The sequence below is a fragment of the Dasypus novemcinctus genome, chromosome 28, assembly GCF_030445035.2.
Source record: "Dasypus novemcinctus isolate mDasNov1 chromosome 28, mDasNov1.1.hap2, whole genome shotgun sequence".
Taxonomy (NCBI): domain Eukaryota; kingdom Metazoa; phylum Chordata; class Mammalia; order Cingulata; family Dasypodidae; genus Dasypus; species Dasypus novemcinctus.
This window is the reverse complement of record NC_080700.1, coordinates 1,574,289-1,593,478: the sequence shown is the minus strand read 5'-3', so window position 1 is coordinate 1,593,478 and position 19,190 is coordinate 1,574,289. Positions and strand designations below refer to the sequence as shown.

Genomic DNA, 19,190 nt, shown 5'->3' with positions numbered 1-19,190 from the left:
CAGCACACTGTTTCCACCCATTTTCCTTACATGAAGAATCTGGGTGATTCTATGAGGAAGAAAGCCTGCACATGGGGCACCAGCATTACAGCAAATTCACATGAGCAAAACCTTCCATCACATTCTCTAGAACTGGTGAGGCAGCCCTTGGGCAGGCAACTTGGCTCAATCTGATACATTGAGACTCATGTTCCTCAGGAAATTAGCATGAGGTTTGTTTAGTAGTTAATTACTTTATTATTGAATTATATTGTAAAGGCTTAAGTAGTATGTCTACAATTTAATCAAGACAAAACAATTTGCATTTACATCAAGGACCCATTTACTGTAGTGGCATAAAAGAGGCACAGACAAAAGATCAAGTACATGTTTTTAAAAATAAAGACTACATGTTTTACCTGGTCCCACTTTTACTATTTTGGACTGTACATTTCCTCCTAGAGAACTAACATATTTATGTTGAATCTGATTTATCTTCCCACATTTAAAAAATTAAATACAGCTTCTCACACTTTCTAAGTTATAAACAAAAAGGAAATGGTTTTAAAAAAGTAAATCTGCTGTTATCCTACAGTGGAAAGGTTGAGTAAAACATGGCCCCTCTGTGGCTCATCTCAAGGAAACACATTTACTCAGAGGCAAGCATTTGTGATCTGGGAGTAAGTTTCCCACTTCCTTTGCAGGACCAGATCTTCAAGTGTTTCTGGTCTCAATTGCGAAGTAAGTGAAAATGTCTGCATAACAAGTATAAGTCAAAAATCAAAACAGGGCTAATTAAAATCAAAATTCTATGCCAGTCTAAATATATATCTTCAGCTTTTTCCTTTTTTATTGCAGATGGTACTTAAAAATAACTTACCTTTTTAATGTTTTATGAAACTCAAATGAATAAGTTTAAAAATTTTATACTTCACTTGATTCTATTGAAATTTCAATTACCTACTACTTTACTTACCCAACTTATACATGAGGTAAGTTTCAGCTAAAAAAAAATTCCACCACAAAGATAAAACTGGTTCAAGCACATGCAAAATCATAATGCCCCACTCATGTTCTGAGTGTACAACTTTCACTATCGTGTATCCAAGAAAAATCCAAATGGAACCTAAGAATAGTGTTTAAAGTTTCTAACTTCTAAACTCACATTTACCGATCTAAAAAATATTTTGTTACCAAATTGTACAGAATTCATGTTTTACTGTAAACAAAGAGGACACATTTCCAATATTGCTTGATAGCCAGCTGTCAGTTTTCTAAAACACTATATTTTTGCAGTAAAATATCCCCGCTAGAAATCAACTGTATTTAAATAGATCTTTTTTTTTTTTAAAGATTTATTTTTATTATTTAATTCCCCTCCCCTCCCCCGGTTGTCTGTTTTCTGTGTCTTTTTGCTGCGTCTTGTTTCTTTGTCCGCTTCTGTTGTCGTCAGCACACGGGAAGTGTGGGTGGCGCCATTCCTCGGCAGGCTGCTCCCTCCTTCGCGCTGGGCGGCTCTCCTTATGGGTGCACTCCTTGCGCGTGGGCTCCCCTACGCGGGGGACACCCATATGTGGCACGGCACTCCTTGAGCGCATCAGCGCTGCTCATCGGTGCTCCACACGGGTCAAGGAGGCCCGGGGCTTGAACCTCGGACCTCCCCTGTGGTAGACGGACGCCCTAACCACTGGGCCAAAGTCCGTTTCCCTTAAATAGATCTTAACAGAAGTAAGACATTCATTGTACTAGAAATCTTTTAAAAAGTGATTTCAATCAGGCTACAATAACATTGACATGAATAAAAATTACAGGAGAGATTACTGCTGTACTTTTCCCCATAACTACTATCAAACTTTGTTTAAATTGTGCAACCCCAAATTACTCATGTTTCCTCTTGCTGAATTTCATTATGTTTCACAGAGAAGGAATCCTAAGATCTGTTCTGTAAGAATTCAAGATTTTGAAATGTGTAGGTTTGCATTATACTACCATGTTTTGCCCTTCTTGTTTTCCAAATACACAGAAACGATGTAATTTTTCTCAAAAAATGAAATAAGATGTCCACGTGAAAAAAATAAGCCTAGAAAAAGTTCCAGAGCTAAAAAAGTTTATTCAAATGGCCACAAAGTGACCTCTAGTTTAAAGTCCAAAACACTTAAATGAAGTTCATTTATGTTTTCTTTTCTTTTCAAAGGAATACTGTAAAATAATCACATTATTTTAGTTCTTGAGTCAACAAGTGTACACAAATGTTTTATTCAGTTAAAATTATGAGACCAAGCTCAGTGTGCCAAAGATATAGCATTCAGTTGATTTTGCAGAGTTCGCAGAAAAAAATTTAGAGATTTCTTAGAGAACTGACCTGGTTCCCGGTTGTTCCTACAACAGGGGCAGGATCTCCTCCCTATTTCAGAGTTGCTCTGTGACAGCTGGATCATCTCCATCTTCTCACCTGGGTTCATCAGTTTCTTTGTGGTTTTCCTGGCAAGGTGGGCCAGCTCAGTTCTGCAGCAGCTGCCCCAGCCAGGATGGGAAGGGCTCACCCTGTCGCTGCTGCTGGCGTCAGCAGGAGCACAACCAGGTGTGTGGGCTGCAGGTGGAGCTCACCTGCACGTGTTTGTGCCATTCCCTGGGAGGTTCACCTTGGGGGTCAGCTCACTCCTTGACTTCTTTTTCATGGACACCAGTGTCTCCAGTAACCCGGGTCCTCGCAGGAAGCCTCTCTCTCGCAGCCCCAGCCCACGGCTCCCACACCTTGCTCTACTGCGCCTGCGCCACCAAGCTCCTCTGTGGGTCCTGCCTGATGGCCCCCTCGGGAGCGACGGAGCATCCTGGGGTGGCAGGGCTTAGCGTCCCCAGCCCTGGCAGGCCCGCAACCCCTGACTTAGCCAGTTCCACCCCTACACCCCCAGCCACTGGTGGGCTGAGCTGAGGAACCCAAGGTGCTGTTCAGTGCTTGATCTTCCTGCGTGCACCCTGCTGAGTTCCTGGGTGACTCCTGCTCCTCCTGCTCACGACCCTGCAGACAAGCTGCGGGGGTTGCTGTGCCGGCAGGTTCAGGAGTTTGCAGAGGAATTCAAGAAACTCTTGGTCCATAGGGTCCTGTGGAATCTTCGATATCAGGATGATGGTGGCCTCACTCAAGGAATGAGGAAATTTTCTCATCTTCTATATTTATATTTGGAAGAGTTTGAAAACTTAGTTTTGAATTATTCTGTATGTTTTTAGTATAATTGACCAAGGAAGCCATCTGGTTCTGGACTCTTCTGGGTGGGGAAATTCTTGATGATCATTCAATCTCTTGTTAGAGCTCTGATCTTATTTTCTATTTATTCTTCAGTCCGTTTTGGTAGTTTGTATGCTTCTAGAAGTTGTCTGTTTTACCTTAGTTATCTAGTTTGTTGTACTATTGTTCATGATATTCTTTTACTGACCTTTTATTCCTCTAAAGTCTATAGCTTGAGTGTAGTTCATAATTTTCACTGAGTTGTGAATTTTCCAGTTTCCCTCTCTCTTTGGCCCGAAGTTCAGGTGCAGCGTGCCGTGGCAAGGGAGGCTGGGCTGGGCTGGGCTCAGCTCGGCTCAGTAAGGTTTGGCTCAGTCGGGTTCGGCTCGACTCGGCTAGCCTCGGCTGGGCTCGGTGAGTCTGGCCTCGGCTGGGCTCGGCTCGGCTGGGCCGGGCTCCTCGGGCTGGGCTGGGCTGGCCTAGGCTCTGCTCAGCCGGGCTTGCCTCCGCTGGGCTCGGCTGGGCTCTGCTGGACTGGGCCCAGATCGGCTGGATTCCGCAGGACTCAGCTCGGTTGTGCTCATCAGGGCTCGGTTCGACTGGACCTGGCTCGGTTGGGCTTCGCTCGGTTGGGCTCGTCTGGCTCCAATCAGCTGGTCCCCCCTCGGCCGGACAGGGCTGGGCTCGCCTGGGCTGGGCTCACCTGGGCTGGGCTCGCCTGGGCTCATATGGGTGCAGTGCGCTGGGCTCCGCGGGCCTCAATTCGCCCTGGCTTGGCTCGGCTGGGATCGGTTCCGGCTCCCACGCACCTGGCCCCAGGCACAGTGGGTGGGGCCCTGGAGCCAGGACGCACGAGCCTGGTCCGGCCACCTGCCTGCAGGCTCGGGGGTTCCCGGACTCCAGCTGGGCCCCTGCAGCTCCGCACGCCCCGACCACGGGGCGGCAACCGAGAGGAGATCAGCTCCCATGGACCTTCCCCTGGCTCCAGAGCACCCCTCCCGCATTAACCTCATGCAAATTTTGAAGGATAAACCAAGTTGATGCTTAGAGAGGGCTTTGACCTAAGCTTGGCAAACTGTTGACTTCATTTTCTTACTATCATATCTTCAGGTCAAGAAGTTCTTTCAAGTCCCAGATGTGAAAATTCTTATCCCCAGTATGAGAAGTAGGAAGATTCAGTATTCGATACAATAGAAAAGTCCATATAAAAATTGATCAGGGATGTATTACTTTAAATAGTGATAAAATTTTATGAAACACAGAAATGGCACAATCCTTAAAAGATTGAGGAGAATTGCTGAAAATATTTAAATTTTATAAAGAGTGCCAAAGTTTTGCAAGTTGATTACTCCCAGAAAGAAAAATCCTAATAAGAGCAATAGCTTCACAAGATAAATTAAGGAAATGCTAATATTTCATTGATAAATTTCAATCTTCAAAAATCTGAATGTCATTAAAATATTTAGAAGATAGTTCTCAAAAGAAAAGATGACATCATTTAAAATAGAAGCTCCACGAGGTGTTTTCATGATTTAGATTTAAAGCATGAAAATAATTTTGATAAAATGTAAAAAGGAATACTCAGAATTAATGTAATGGCTCACCAATGAACAGGGGGAAAAAACAGAATATATGCCCTTCTCTAGAGCAAATGCCCTCTTGATGAGAACTCCCTGTGATTGGTGTTTGTTAAGTTCTGTTAGGAGAGCTATTTGACCTGAGAAAAGAAACCTCTCAGTATTCACAGATTTGGACTGTTGTGGTCAGCCTTTCCCTCTCACTGTCCAGTCCTCAGCAGTCTTTGCTCAGTGATCTCTGAAATGGTTTGGCTCAGTCAGCCTGGATGGCTGTGAATGTATCAGCGTTGACACTGACTCTTTAAGCCAAATCTGTACCCAAGTAACTGCCCAGCATTGCCTGGTTTAACACGGACTCTTATTTTTTTCCAGCACTGACCACTTTATGACTTCTTCAGCACAGAGCACCCAAAGGGCCTGGGAAGAGATGTCCTCCTCGCGAATCCCCCGAGGAGGTTCACGGCTCAGGTCAGGCTGTTGGACGGCAGCTCCCCGCACACAGCTTTGCTTTGGAGAGGCAGGACGTCCAGTGGGGAGCAGGCCTTGCCCCTGAGGAGGAAGCAGGTACCACACAACCTCTGTGCAGTTCCCACCCTGAGAAGCAGCTGGGGCTTCTCTTCCCTGTTTGGGTCACAAGGTGTGCTCAGGCTGTTCCATTAGACCTATGACTTCTCAGGGTTCTAGAATGGAGACATGAAGCCTCTGCACACCAAGGTGAGGAGGGGAGGCAAGGCTGAGAAATGACCTCCGAGGACGTCGCTGACTTGCCCGCACAGCTAGATACTAAAACACGTGTTTAATCTCTTCTTCCCTGGAATTCATTAACAGTTCATTCACCATATAATAACGACCTTGCTAATTATGGGAAAGAAAAGTCTTAAGTCAGTATATTAGTCAGCCAAAGGGGTGCTGATGTGAAATACCAGAAATTGCTTGGTTTCTATACAGGGTATTTATTTGGGGTAGGAGCTTACAGATACTAGGCCATAAAGCACAAGTTACATCCCTCACCAGTCTATTTTCACGTGTTGGAGCAAGATAGCTTTTGACAGCTGTGAGGATTCAGGCTTCCTGGGTTCATCCCTTCCAGGGTCTTGCTTCTCTCTGGATTCAAGGTTCCTTTCTTCCCAGGGCTTGCTTCTTCCTGGGCTCAGGGTTCCTCTCTTCCTGGGGCTGGCTTCTCTTTCCTCTGTCAGCTTACTTCCCAGGGCTCCAGCTTAAGGCTTCAGCATCAATCTCCAACATCAAAACTCTAACTTCAGACACCCTCAACTCTGTCCTTCACCATGCCTTTTATCTGTGAGTCCCCACCCACCAAGTGGTGGGGACTGAACACCCTAAGGACGTGACCCAACAAAGCTCTAATCATAACTTAATCATGCCCATATACAGACCAGACAACAAACTTAATCCAATATCAATTTTTGGAATTCATAACCATATCAAACTGCTACAGTCAGTATGTGGCTGTTGGAAGTTATTTATATATCCCCAAAAGGAAAAGCTTAAGTTTGTAAACTAATGTATTCCTCTGGGTGTGATACCAACAAAAAAGCATCTGCCAATCTCTTTATACTTCCCTGGCCACACGTAGCTGCTATTCTGTTTATGTCTTTCTACTTATTTGTATTTATATTTTGTTAGTTTAAAATATGCAATATCCCCTATATTCATATTTCACATAAGTTTTCACTGTTATAAAGTCCCATGTTACATTTTTTAGCTTTCCTTCTAGTAATACACATGACCTTGGACTTACCCTTTCAGCCACTGTGATACTAATATAGTAGCACTGCTCATTACAAACACTATGATGTGCTTTCACAATTTCTATTCATTTCTAAAGATTTACAACCTTGATACAAATTCTGCACATTTTAACCCTTAACTTTTATTTTCTCTACCTCTTTCTATTTTCTGGTGACCTATATTCTATTGTTAACTCCAAGGCTTTACACGTTTATCCAGTTCTTTGTGTATGTGTCTTTTCATTTTTTTTTACTTTTTAAAAGATACTTAGACTACATAAATGTTACAGAGAATATAGGGGATTCTCACATGCCCTGCTCCTCATACCTCCCACATTTTCCCACGTTAGCAACATCTTTGATTAGTGTGGCACATTGATTGCAATTGAAAACACATTTTGGAGCATTGACACTAAGCATGGATTATAGTTTGAATTGTACTTTACAGTTTCTCCCACTCAATTCTGTAGCTTACAGTAAGATATATATTGGCCTGTGTCTGTCATTGTAATGTCATGCAGGCTGATTCCCAAGTCTTGAAGATGCTCTCCTATTACACCTGTTTTTCCCTCTCCCTACCCTCAGAACCTCCAGTGGCCACTGCCTCCACATCAATATTTCCTCCATTGCTGGAATTTCAGAAGGTCTAGAGTAGAATAGTAGTAAGTCTACTGTAGTCGATAGTTCATTCCCCAATCCTGAGGATTCTGGGATGGTGATGCCCATTCCACCTTTATTTGAGGGGGGTGCTTGAATCCCATACAGCCAATGCATGGAACTTGCTTGCAGTTGTAGGCACTTTTGATTCCTTGGTATGTTGGCTCTCCTTCATCTCCTCCTTGTTACTTGTCCTGGGTCAGTCCAATGAACTGGAGCAGAGGTGTTGCAAGTCCCTTTAAGATTCAGGGCTAGGCTGGCACATAGGCAGCCCAGAGATTTATGTCTTTTAGAGCTATACCTACCAACTTCAGTACTAATTATAAGTTCAAACAGAAGGACAGAGGAGCCATGTGTAGGGAAACCACAAGGGAGTCTGACTCTGTCACACTGGAGAGCATAAATCCCAAAGGAGGGCCCACTGGCAAGGGACCAAACTCCTGAGCTATCTGCCCTGACTATAGTGTCTGGATGTCTCCAGAGCCCTCAGGAGCCCCACTATTTGGGTTGTATCTACTTTGGCAGTCTATGTGATCATGCTGAGATGTGCATAAAGGTTACCTCTGGAGTTCCCTCCCAAGTAACTTTGAAGTCTCTTAACCAAATAAACTCATTTGTCTCCACCTTCTCCCCCATTTGGTCAAGGCCTTTTTTTCCCCACTTGAATTGTTTGTTGGTACTTGGTAGCAATCCCTGGGTGCCAGGAAGTCTCATCCCCAGGAGTCATTTCCCTTGGGGGAATTTATTGCATTTATAAACTGAGTTTTGGCTTAGAAGGGGCCACACTTGAGCAACAAGGAGGCTCCCTGTAGGTAATTCTTAGGCATCCTACAATACTATGCCAAGTTTCAATTTCAAGAGCAAAGGCTCATAATCATAGTCATCAGTATCAATGGTCCATCAATGGACCATTCTCCTCCAGTAGCCATTGCCCCTGTATTTGGGGCTCCAGGAGAGAATGTGGCAGAGCTCCTCAGGATGGGCATTTGATATTCTTTGGCTGCTGTGTGACTCTCCAGCCACTGTGGCCATGCCCCATGAACCTTTGAACACATTTATATGCTTATATTTATGCCCAGTGAACCTCCTCCCATGTATCCCCATCACTGACACCCTGCCCCACTGATCCTCCCCTGCCACAGTTGTAAGTCTTCTGTGATCCAAAACTTCTCAAAAGTGAAGCCAATAAGTAGCCAAATACAATTAATAAGAAAATGAAATAATATTGATAGTTTTAAACATAAGAAATAACATAAATAAATTTCAGAAAATTTAAAAAAATTAAAAACATAATAAAAAATTGGGATTAAAAATAATGAAAAATATTTAAGAAAAAATTTTTTTACATTTTGCCTTTCATCACTGTAAGATCTGTTGTCCTATATGTACACTGACATTTTCTTCCATTTGTTCCCGTAGTGTTTTACGTTTTTTTGTTTTGTCTTCAAAGAAGTTTTAGGTCACAGTAAAGTCACATGAAAAATACAGGGGATCCCATTTACCAACATCCTGCCCATTTTCCTCCTTCCCATATTAATAACCTTTTAAATGTGGATGATACATTTCTTACAACTGATGAACACAGCTACTAACCATGGTCAATAGTTTGCATTATGGTTTACATTTTTTACCATATACTTTTATAAATTTTGATGAAGTTTAACATGGCCTGTATCCATCATTGCAAGATCATTTAGAAAACTTCTATTGTCCCAAAAATATCCCCTGTTTCATCTATTCTATTCCTCCCTTCCCCTCCCCTGTGACAGACAGAGACCATCAGGCTTCACTCCTTGAAGGACAAGATTCATAATTGTTTGCAGCAACACTGAGGGCTTGACACACTGGTCTGTCCTCCCCTATTAGGCACCACCCATGCTCTCAAGAGACTCCTATCCTTCTATTTGGGAACATAGTGGGCCTCCCCAGGATGGGAGTCCAACTCCTTCCCACTCTATGTGAGTTTCCACCCACTGATATAACACACTATGGCAAAATGATCCCTTGCACACTCCTGACAAGCCTGCCCTGACCCAAATGCCTCCCCATCAAAGACCCTAAATCAGTAACCCTTTCTTGTCATGTTGCCAAAAGAGCTTTCCCCACATCGTAGTTTCAGCTATGTACCCACGAATCTCCATTGTTCACCAGCTCCCTCCTCCAACCCTCTCCCCAGTTCCATGGACTATTCAACACATCCCCCCACCCTGCCCACCTGTCAAAACTGTACCACCCAACCCATTAGTGTCACTACACCCCACCATATCCCTTCACTGCACAAGTACAAACGTTCACATTATCATAGATGTTACCTTATGGGCACTGGCTAACAACCACTAGCTGTGTGAGTTGCTCAATTTGCTTAATTCTTCTCAGTGAGGTCCTTTAATACCTGGCTTGCTTCAATCAATATAAGGCAGCCTACTCAATGGGAGAAAATATTTGGTAACCATATACCTGATAGGAGCTTAATATCCTGCATATATAAAGAAATCCTATACCTTGAAAATAAAAAGACAAACAACCCATTTTAAAAATGGGCAAGTGATTTGTAGACACTTCTCCAAAGAAGAAATACAAATGGCTAAAATGCACATAAAAAGATGCTCAACATCACTAGCTATTAGGGAAATGCCAATCAAAACTGCAATGAGGGAAATGGACTTGACCCAGTGGTTATGGCATCCGTCTACCACATGGGAGGTCCGTGGTTCAAGCCCCGGGCCTCCTTGACCCATGTGAAGCTGGCCCATGCACAGTGCTGATGTGCGCAAGGAGTGCTGCGCCATGCAGGGGTGTCCCCCACGTAGGGGAGCCCCATGCGCAAGGAGTGCACCTGTAAGGAGAGCTGCCCAGTGTGAAAGAAAGTGCAGCCTGCCCAGGAATGGCACCGCCCACACTTCCGTGCTGCTGACGACAACAGAAGTGGACAAAGAAAGAAGACACAGCAAATAGACACAGAGAACAGACAACTGGAGGGGGGGGCGGAATTAAATAAATAAATCTTTAAAAAAAACAACTGCAATGAGATAGTCATCTTTCACCCATTAGACTGTCAGCTAGTAAAAAACAGGGGACTACAAGTGGTGGAGAAGGTGTGGAAGAACAGGAAACCTGGTCCTCCACTGCTGGTGGGAATGTGGAATGATGCAGTGATTGTTGAGGACAGTTTAATGGTTCCTCTAAAAACTAACTGTAGATCTGGCATATGACCGAGCAATTCCACAGTATGGTGTATACCCAGAAAAATTGAAAGCAAGGACACAGACAGATAAATGCACACCAATATACATAGTGGCATTGTTCACTATTGTTAAAAATTGGAATCAACCCAAATGCCCATCAAGAAATAAATGGATATGGAAAGCAGACTTGGCTCCACTGATAGAGCACCCACCTACCATATGGAGGGTCCAGAGTTCAATCCCCAGGGCCTCCTGACACATGTGGTAAGCTGGCCCATGCACAGTGCTGCCCCTGTGCAAGGAGTGTACCTCACAAGGAGATCCACTCCACTTGAAAATCTCAGCCCACCCAAGAGTGGCACCACACACATAGAGAGCTGATGTAACAAGATGATGCAACAAAAAAGAGACACGGTTTTCCCAGTGCTGCCTGATAATGCAAGTGGATGCAAAAGAACACACAATGAATGGGCACAGAGAGCAGACAACAGGAGGGAAGGGGAGAGAAATAAATAAAATAAGTCTTTAAGGTGGCAGAATTGGCCCAGTGGTTAGGGCATCCATCTACCACATGGGAGGTCTGCAGTTCAAGTCCTGGGCCTCCTTGACCCGTGTTGAGCTGGTCCCTGTACAGTGCTGATGCACACAAGGAGTGCCCTGCCATGCAGGGGTGTCCCCCATGTAGGGGAGCCCCATGCACAAGGATTGTGCCCCATAAGGAGAGCCACCCAGCATGAAAGAAAGTGCAGCCTGCCCAAGAATGGCACCATGCACACGGAGAGCTGATGCAGCAAGATGACACAACCAAAAAGAAACACAGATTCCCATGCCACTGACAATAACAGAAGCGGACAAAGAAAGAAGATGCAGCAAATAGACACAGAGAACAGACAACGGGGTGGGGTGGGGGGAAGGGGAGATAAATAAATAAATAATTAATTAAAAAAATAAAAGTAAATTGAATGTTATTATATTTACCATTCAGTGGTTAGTACACTTTAAAAAGAGATTAATGGATAAAATGTGGAATAAGCATACAATAGAATATCACTCATTTGTAAGAAGGGATACAAGTACTAACACATGGGATAACATGGACGAATCTTCAGGACCTTATATTTAGTCATTAAAAGCACAGTGATACACTCTTTGTCCTTTTGTGTCTGGTTTGCTTCACTCAAAATAATGTCTTATAGATTCATCCATATTGTCATATGCTTCATGACCTCATTTTTTCTTATTGCTGCATATCATTCCATCATGTATATACAACACAGTTTGTTTATCTACTGATTAGTTGATTGACACCTAGATTGTTGTCAACTTTTGGAAATCATGAATAAAGCCACTATGAACGTCAGAGGAGATGTCTCTGTGTCACTGCTCTCAGCCTTCTGGGTATGTAGCTAGTAATGGTATTGCCAGATCACATGCCAAGTGTATTTCAACTTCCTTAGGAACTGACAGGCAGTCCCCCACAGTTGAAGTACCATTCTACATTCCACCAACAGTGAATAAGGTTCCTGTCTCTCCACATCCTCTCCAACACTGAGAGATTTCTGACTTTTCAGTAGTATCCATTCTAATAGGTGTGAAATGATACCTCATTGTAGTTTTTTAAAAAAAATCTATTTTACTGATACATATTACTAAAGCATACATCGATCCAAACTATTCAATCAGTGGTACTTGGTAGAAACACATAGTTGTGCATTCATCACTTCAGCCATTTTTAGAGCAATTTCATTATTCCAATAACAGTAATAATAATAATAATGAAGCAATTTCAGCACCTCCCAATCTCTCTATGCTTCCCCTGCCATACATAGCTGCTATTCTTTTTCATTTTTTCTAGGTTATTTTTATTTATATTTTGTAAAAACAGTTTTATGTATGCAATATCACCCATATTCATATTTTATGTGAGGTTTTACTATGTTACACAGTCCTATGTTACAGTTTTTAGCTTTCCTTCTAGTAATATACATGACCTCAGACCTTCAACCACTGTCAAACCCATGTAATAGCTCTGCTAGTTACAAACACTATGATGTGCTCTCACCATTTCTATTAATTTTCTAAGATTTACAAACAACCTTTTTACCAGTTCTGCAGATTAACCTTCAGCTTTCCATTCTCTGTCTTCATTCTATTTTCTGGTGGCCTGTATTCTAATTATTAACTCCTTACATTTACACAATATACTTAGTTCATAAGAGCATAATCATACATTATTTGTCCTTTTATGTCTGGCATGCTTTGCTCAAAATAATATCCTCCATGTTCGTCCATGTTGTCATATGCTTCATGACTTCATATCTTGTTATAGCTGCATAACATTCCATCATGTGCACATGCCACAATTGTTTATCCATTCTTCAACTGATGGACACGTAGGTTGTTTCCAACCTCTGGCAATCGTGAATAATCCTAATATGAACATTAGTGTGCAAACATCTGTGTCTCTGCTCTCAGTCTTACTGGGTATATAGCTAGTAATGATGTTGTCGGGTTACATGGCAAGTCTATATACAACCTCCTTAGAAACTGCCAAACAGTCCTCCACAGTAGCTGTACCATTATACATTCCCACCAACAGTAAATAAGCATCACTGTCTCTCACATCCTCTCCAACATTTACAACTATTACATCTAATAGTTTTGAAATGATATCTCATTGTGGTTTTAATTTTCATTTCCCTAATTGCTAGTGATGTTGAACATTTATGTGTTTCTTTGCCATTTATATTTCTTCTTCAGACAGTTATCTTGTCAAGTCACTTGCCCATTTTTAATTTAGTTTGTCTTTTTATAGCACATATTGAGTAACAGTGGTGACAGCAGGCCTACAATCTTGTCCTAGATCTCAGTGGGAAAGCTTTGTCCTTCCCATTGAGTACAAGGGTAGCTGTAGGTTTTTCATATCTATAGTTTACCATATTGAGAAAACTTCCTTCTATTCCTATCTTTTGAGAGTTTTCAACAAGAAAGGGTGTTGTATTTTGTGAAATACCTTTTTTGCCTCAATGAATAGGATCATGTGATTATTCTTCAACTTATAAATATGACTTATTACACCAATTGATTTTATTCTATTGAACCACCCTTCCATACCTGGGATAAAACCCACTTGCTCCTGATGTGAAACTCTTTGAATGTGCTTTTGGAATCTATTTGCAAGTATATTGTTAATGATATTTGCATTTCTATTCATTAGAGATATTGGTCTGGAATTTTAAAACTTTTAAAATATCTTTATCTAGGTTTGGGATTAGGGTGATGTTGGTTTCATGGAATGAGTCTGGTAGTATTCTTTCCTTCTGAAGTGTTTTGGAAGAGCTTGAGCAAGACTGGTATTAGATGATCTTTGAATGGTTGGTAATTTCACCTGTTAAGGCATCGGGTCCCAGGCTTTTCATCCTTTGGAGGTTTTTTTTTTTTTTTAAATCTTTTTTTTTTTAAGATTTATTATTTATTTATTTAATTCCCCTCCCCTCCCCCAGTTGTCTGTTTTCTGTGTCTTTTTGCTGCGTCTTGTTTCTTTGTCCGCTTCTGTTGTCATCAGCCGCACGGGAAGTGTGGGCGGCACCATTCCTGGGCAGGCTGCTCCCTCCTTCGCGCTGGGCGGCTCTCCTTACGGGGTGCACTCCTTGCGCGTGGGGCTCCCCTATGCGGGGACACCCCTGTGAGAGGCAGGACACTCCTTGCGCGCATCAGCACTGCGCATGGGCCAGCTCCACACGGGTCAAGGAGGCCCGGGACTTGAACCGCAGACCTCCCATGTGGTAGACGGATGCCCTAACCACTGGGCCAAAGTCCGTTTCCCGCTTTTGGAGGTTTTGATGACTGTTTCAATCTCTTACAATATGTTGTGCTCTTCCAATTCTTCCAGGGCCAGTGTAGGTGGTTCATGTGTTTCTAGGAAATTATCCATCTCCTCAACATTGTCTGTTTTATTCATATACAGTTGTTCATAGTATCCTCTTATGAGCTCTCTTATTTCTGCAGGATCATAATTAATGTCCCCTCTCTCATTTCTGATTATATTTATTTGTGTCTTCTCTCTTATTTCTTTGTCAGTCTAGGTAAGGGTTTGTTGATTTTGTTGACCTCAAAAAACCAACTTTTGGTTTTCTTATTTTTCTGTATTGTTTCTTTGTTCTTTTTTTTAAAGATTTATTTATTTCTCTCACCCTCCCCCCCCCCCCCCGGTTGTCTGTTCTCTGTGTCTATTTGCTGTGTCTTCTTCTTTGTCTGCTTCTGTTGTTGTCAGCAGCATGGGAATCTGTGTTAGGGAATCTGTGTTTCTTTTTGTTTCTTTCCTTCAGCTTGGTTTGGCATTCATTTGTTGCTTTTTTTCTAGTTCCTCCAAGTGTGCAGTTAGATCTTCAATTTTAGGTCTCTCCTCTTTTTTAATCTAACACTGCCTTTGCAGTGTCCCATAAATTTTGATATGCTGTGTTCTCATTACATTCATCTCAAGATATTTGCTGAATTCTCTTAATTTCTTCTTTAACCCGCTGATTATTTAAGAGTGTGTTGTTTAATCTCCATATGTTTAAGAATTTCCCTTTTTCCATACATTACTGATTTCCAGCTTCATTCTGTTATTATCAGATAAAGTGTTTTGTATAGTTTCAGTCTTTATAAATTTACTGAGACTTGTCTTGTGACCCTACAAATGGTCTCTCTTGGAGTACGATTGATGAGTGCTTGAAAAGTAAAGTACACCCTGCTGTTTGGGGGTGCAGTGCTTCATAGATATTTGTTAGGTCTAGTTCATTTATCACATTATTCACACTCTCTTTCTTTATTTATCCTCTGTCCTAATTTTCTATCCAATACTCAGAGAGGTGTATTGAAGTCTCCAACTATTACTATAGAGGCATCTATATCTCCCTTCAGTTTTACCAGTGTGTTCCTCATGTATCTTTGGTCACTCAGGTTAGGTGTATAAATATTAAATACAGCTATTTCTTCTTGGTGAATGGCCTTTTAAAAAATATATAATGACCTTCTTCATCCTTTATAACAGTTCTTTGCTTGAAATCTATTTGTCCAATACTAATATAATTACTCCAGTTTCTTTTGTTTATTATTTGCATGAAATATCTTTTCCCAACATTTTACATTTAACCCGGTTGTGACCTTATATCTGAAGTGGGTCTTTTGTAGAAAACATATAGATGGCTCATATTTTTTTAATTCATTCTATCAGTCTATGTCTTTGGATTGGGGAGTTTAAGCCATTAACAATATTATTATTATAAAGGCATTACTTACATCATCCATTTTGTCCTTTGTTTCCCTCAGAATATCATTCTATGTCTGCCTTTTTACACTTTAATTTTTACCCTTCCTAATATCTTCCTTTCTATACTCTTCTGGAAATCTCACCATTGCTTTTTCCTTGGAAGCTGCAGCACTCCCTTCAGTATTTCTTGTAATTCTGGTCTTTCAGTAATATATTTCATCAATTTTTATTTGTCTGTGAAAACATTGAAATCACCCTCATTTTTGAAGTATAGTTTTGCCAGATAGAGAATTCTTCTCTCCTCCATGGTTTCTGATGAGGGTTCTGCACTTAATCTTTTCAAGTATTTTTGGAATGTGTTGCTTTCCTTTTCTCTTGATGCATTCAGAATCCTCTACTCTGATATTTGTCATTCTGAATAGTAGGTGTCTCAGGGTAGGTCTATTTGGATTTATTCTTTCTGGGGTGCATTGTCCTTCTTGGATATTGATATTTATGACTTTCAGAAGAGTTGGGACGTTTTCAATCATTATTTCCACAAATATTCTTTATTGGAAATATTCTATTTCCAATCTCTTCTCCTTCTGGAGCACTGACAATGTATATAAACACTTCTCATTTCCATTCAATTTTCTGAAACTCAGTTTCATTTTTCTCATTCTCTTCTCTTTCTGTTCTCCTGACCTTTCAATTTAGATATTGTGTCTTTGAAATCACTAACTCTGTCCTAGAGCAATTAAAATCTGCTCATATGTGTCAATATCTTTTTATTCTCATCCACCGTGTCTTTCATTCCCATAAGGTATTTTGTGATGTTTAAGAAAGAAAACATCCACAAGGTAGTACTTCAAGAGATATAAAGAAGTCTGTGTCAGCATAAATACTTTCTTTGCAGGCTTTCAAATTGTTCTTTATGCTCACTCAGTATCTTCTTAATATCCTTTATTTCTTTAATCATATTTTCTTTAAATTCTTTGAATTGATTTAGGAGAGTTGTGTGATTATCACTTATGAATTATCTTAAATCCTGTATCTCTTCAGGTCATTTGGTTTGTTTCTTTGGCTGGGCCATCTCTTCCTCTTTCCTAGTATGGCTTGTGATTATTAGCTGATGTCTAGCTATCTGAATATGTTGGTGAATTTTCTCTGATGGCCAAATTCTCTCTTTTATTTTTTTTTCCTCAGCTCTTCTTTGTTATTTGTTTCAACTTATTCTATGTTCTTCAAATTACCCCATACTTACCTAGCAGGAGAGATACAAAGATCATGAAGGTGGTTTTTCCCAGGGTGAGGTCTACCCATTGTACTCTGGATGTGCGATTTCTCTGAGTATGGGAAAATCTCCTGCCTAATTTGTGGTAGTGGGTGACTGCATTTGTGTTCTCCCATTTTTAAAAAAAATCACCCAGCTTAGGTTATCAAAATCGGACCAAGGGTTCACCAATGGGGTGTAGATTTTCTCCCAGTGGTTAGGATACATAGGATACAGAGAGAAGTAGAAACTTTTTTTCCCATCCAATTTTCAGACATGTTGGCAGATGCCACTCAACACCACATATTTCCATGGAAGTGTTTCAGTCTTGGATTTCCTGTGTCTTGGTCTGTCTAAAGATGAGACTCTTATGGGGCTTTGCTGGCTAAATTCACAAAAAGCCTCCCACCTCCCTGTCCATTTTGCCTTGAATGAGCTGAAAGGGAGGAAGAAATCTGTTCCTGTCTCAGTAAGCTGCAGTGAACCAGGGGTTTTACCCTAACTTAATATCTTTGGGGTGGGAAGGGGAGCCAGCCCAAACACTGCAGGCATTTGGTACTGGCATTTGTTGTTTTGGGTTCTTCCTTTCTCTGTCCCTTACCCTCCTGGCACTTGTGTGGCACTGTACTGTTCTGCTGACCCCCATAGCAGTTCCCTCAGATAGCTTTTGACACTTTCTCCATTGTTTTTGTGAGAGAATTGAGTCTTGCCTGCCTAATCTAATACATTTCCCACATTTCCCTCTCATTGTCATTTTGATTTGAATTTCCCTAATTGCTACTGATGTTGAACAATATTTCATAAGTTTTTTCTCCATTTCTATTTCCTCTTTGGACAATTGTCTTTTCAAGTCTTTTGCCCATTTTTAAAATCCAATAGTTAACCTTTTTATTGTTTAGCTATATTATCTCTATATATCATGGATATTAAATCCTTATTTGATATATGATTGCCAAATATTTTCTCCCATTGACTTGCCTGCCTTTTTGCCCTTTTGACAAAGTCCTTTGAGGTACAAAAGTGTTTAATTTTGAGAGGTCCCATATATCTATATTTTCCTATTTTGCTTGTGCTTTGCATGTAAGGTTTAAGAAGCCACCACCCACCACAAGATCTTGAAGTTCTTTCTCTATAACATCTTCTAGTATTTTTTATGGTTGTTGGTTTTATATTTAGGCCCTTGATACATTTTGAGTTAATTTTTGTATAAGGTGTGAGATATGGGTCACATTTCTTTCTTTTGGATATGGCTATTAGTTTCCCAGCACCGTTTATTGAATAGACTCTTCCAGTCCAGCTGGGGTGACTTGATAACCTCATAAAAAATCGCTTGACTGTAGCTGTGAAGGTCTATTTCTGAGGTCTTTATTCAGTTCCATTGGTCAATCTGCCTGTATTTATGCTGACACAGACTTCTTTATATCTCTTGAAGTACTACCTTGTGGATGTTTTCTTTCTTAAACATCACAAAATGCCTGAAAATAAAATCTGTAACTCAGCCAGTAAAATTCTTGAGCTGCTCTTTTTGCCAAGATTTGGTATAAAAGATGACATTGACATACATGATTTCTACTCCGCATGAGTCAATGACTGGGAGAGTAGATGTCACTTATAATATGGTATAATGAATGAGTATATCATACTTTGATGTTAGAAAAGTAAATTTTTGTGAGCCCAATGTAGGCACCAGTGTTGGATTTGAATAACCAAGAAAATCTTCCAAATTATTAACATCTAAGCCAGGAATTGAATGACATTATTGCTAGATTTTTTTCTTTTTAAGAGTTTTAATTATTTGTGCTCCATACACTCCATTCATAACATACAATCCATGGCTCTCAGCATAATCACATAACTTTGCATTCATCAACACAATGAATTTAGAACATTTTCATTACTTCAGAAAGAAGGCTACCATACTCTATTTCTTCTATTAATGCTCTTTAGCATTGTTATGGTGCATTTGTTACAGTTGATGAAAATATTACAATATTACTGTTAACTATAATCAGAATTTGCATTATTCATATTGTTCCCCTATAACACCCTATTATTAGCATCTTGTATGAATGGCATACATTTATTATAGTTCATTACAGAACACTCTTATATTTGTATTATTGACTATATTCATCAACCACAACTGGATTCATTATGTTATATAGTGCCAAGTTCATTGTCTAGTTTCCTTCTAATGACATAAACAACCATAAACTTCCCCTTTCAACCACAATCATGCCCATATAGGAACACTCACAATAATTTGCTACCATGATGTGTATCCATTTAAAAACCTTTACAGTCAACCTTAG

General features: G+C 40.7%; 1 pseudogene; it reads left to right on the top strand.

Moving 5' to 3' along the window:
* Positions 1 to 16,861: 16,861 nt before the first annotated feature.
* On the top strand, positions 16,862 to 17,014 carry LOC111761292 (U1 spliceosomal RNA; annotated as a pseudogene).
* Positions 17,015 to 19,190: the final 2,176 nt, after the last annotated feature.